Source organism: Nyctereutes procyonoides, unplaced genomic scaffold, assembly GCF_905146905.1.
Source record: "Nyctereutes procyonoides isolate TBG_1078 unplaced genomic scaffold, NYPRO_anot_genome, whole genome shotgun sequence".
Taxonomy (NCBI): Eukaryota; Metazoa; Chordata; class Mammalia; order Carnivora; family Canidae; genus Nyctereutes; species Nyctereutes procyonoides.
The window spans coordinates 44639040-44641495 of record NW_026575126.1 but is presented as its reverse complement, the minus strand read 5'-3'; positions in this window follow the sequence as shown (position 1 = coordinate 44641495).

Genomic DNA, 2456 nt, shown 5'->3' with positions numbered 1-2456 from the left:
GATTATAGATGCAGACGGAAATGCGCCCAAGGAATATGAGTCATTGAGCTTTATACCATTCTTTTTCTTCTTGATATACACCTATCTCACAGATGACAAAACCAGCCCAGGGAGACAAACTTACCCAGGTTCTCACACCCATTAGTGGTGGAGTCAGCACTCAAATCCACAGGCTTTCGAGCAAAGATTCTTCCTTCACATAAGGGGGTAAAAAAGCAAATGAAAATGGTGAGATCATCCCCGCCTGCAAATGGTACAGATAGCCAACACTGGCTCAGATGTAGGGAGAACCATGTGGATGCTTTCATTAACCGGCATTTTACAGAAGGTCCTCTGGTAGGACCCATCTTACTTGCAGAAATTTGTCCTACAGAAACTGAAAGACACTATGAAGTTCCCTACTACACTACCACTAATTACGAGAAGCTAGGGGATCCCTGGGTGGCGCAGAGGTTTGGCGCCTGCCTTTGGCCCAGGGCGTGATCCTGGAGACCCGGGATCGATCCCACATCGGGCTCCCGGTGCATGGAGCCTGCTTCTCCCTCTGCCTATGTCTCTGCCTCTCTCTCTTTCTCTCTCTGTGACTATCATAAATAAATAAAAATTAAAAAAAAAAAGATATTTAATTACGAGAAGCTAAAGGCTCATCCATTCAAGGAGTACCACTGAGTCATAAAACCTCCTATATAGACTCTGACGCAGCGCAGATCTGTATACACTGTAAACAGGTGTGGCTGGACTTTGGTGGGGAGTTTTATAGTGTTTCTTTAGAACATTAATGCCATACAAGTGCAACAAGAGGCCCTCAGAAACTCAGAACAGCCATCAGTGAGACTCCTCAGTTTTACCAAGGACCTGGCCCGGTTCGTGTTGGGACCCTCCAAACCTGTCCTACCTGCCGTCTGCTGAACTTCACAGAGAACATGCAAGTGTGTAGCAGAAGTTAAACCCGGATCTCAGCGCATCATACCCATCAGTGCAACATGTGGAGTGACAGGACGGCAGGCCTGGGGACGTGGGCCTGCTGGTCTCTCAAAATGTCAAGACATTACACACCACAGAAACATTACAGTAAGGAGTCTGCAAGGTGGCCATGAACAGAGTGGTAACTGCTTTCAGGGAGGGGGGAGTAGGTACAATGGACATCTGACCAGCACCACCGCCTTTAACTAAATTAGACAGATGAACCTTCCGTTTCTTTTACCTTTACGATAAACAAGGGAGGGCTCCTCTGGCAGAACTTTTAGAGTCACCGCCCCTCTCCCTACCCAGAGTCTGGAATGGATCTCTGAAGACCCCCCCCAACCCTGTAACTAGACACCTAGGTAGTCACTCTCATGAAGTTGGCAGGCTCTAACAAACAATATGAAATCAAATGCAAGGAGGTAAATATACTGTCACAACACCCCTCAAAAAAATCATGCCAAAAATTCAGTGATTCATTCATAATGCTTTTCTGCCTACGCAGCCCGTGTTCCCAACTAGATCCCCAGCTCCATTTCCAAAATCATCCCTTGGCATCTTGCACCTTCACTGCACTGAGGTTGGCTCACCCTCTTTGGGCTTCGGCTGCACCCCTTGACTCTCAAAGGAAGAAGCCGCCCTGCTTTCACTGCTTGCGGGGAACCCCTATGGCCCAAAAGACATAGTCAAGTTTAATGTGTTCCAATAGCCCCTAGGGAGGGGGGAAAAATTAAGAAGGATGGTTCTTATCTAAAAGACTGCACTTGATTACATCAAAAATTCAGATGTGATGACCAAAACAAAACTGCAGACAAGCCCCATAGTTTTTCGGTTTTTTAAATGATTTATTCATTGAATGATTTAAGGTGTGTACCACTACTCCAGGTTGGGTAAATAAACCACATTGAAGAATTTGACTGTGGGTCTTTAGATTCAGCCAAATGCTTTCCATTAATTTTGCTCTATAAGGTACTAAACATTATAATTAAGTTTTTAATGCTTCAGCCATGCTCAGAACACTGCAGCAGAAGGATGAACTCAACCCACTCATGCCAAGTTAGGGTGACAGGAACAGATCTAACGAGCTGTGATGTCTAAAAAAATCTGAGAATCTAGCTTAAAAGATAAAGGGAGGTTCCATTCCCCCAAAGGAAACTGTTAAGTTTTAAAATTCAGCCTACAATATTCTCAAGAGACTGAAGGAAAAAAAAAATGTTATTAAAAAAAGGTACCACACAATATGCAATCTTCCATGATTTGTTTGCATCTAAAATGGCACAAAGGTTTCAAAAATCTAGCAGTCAGAACTAAGTATTCCTATGAGAAATCATTTCCCTTTCTACTCCTAGATCTTAGTAGGGTTATTTTGTGCTGGGGGGTGGGGGGAGGGGGGGTCATGGGAGAGAGCCAGGAGACAGAGCAGGTGGAGGAGTTATGAGGAGGTTGACAAATAGCATTTGAGGTTAAATGCAGTGGAAAAAAGTAACGAGTGC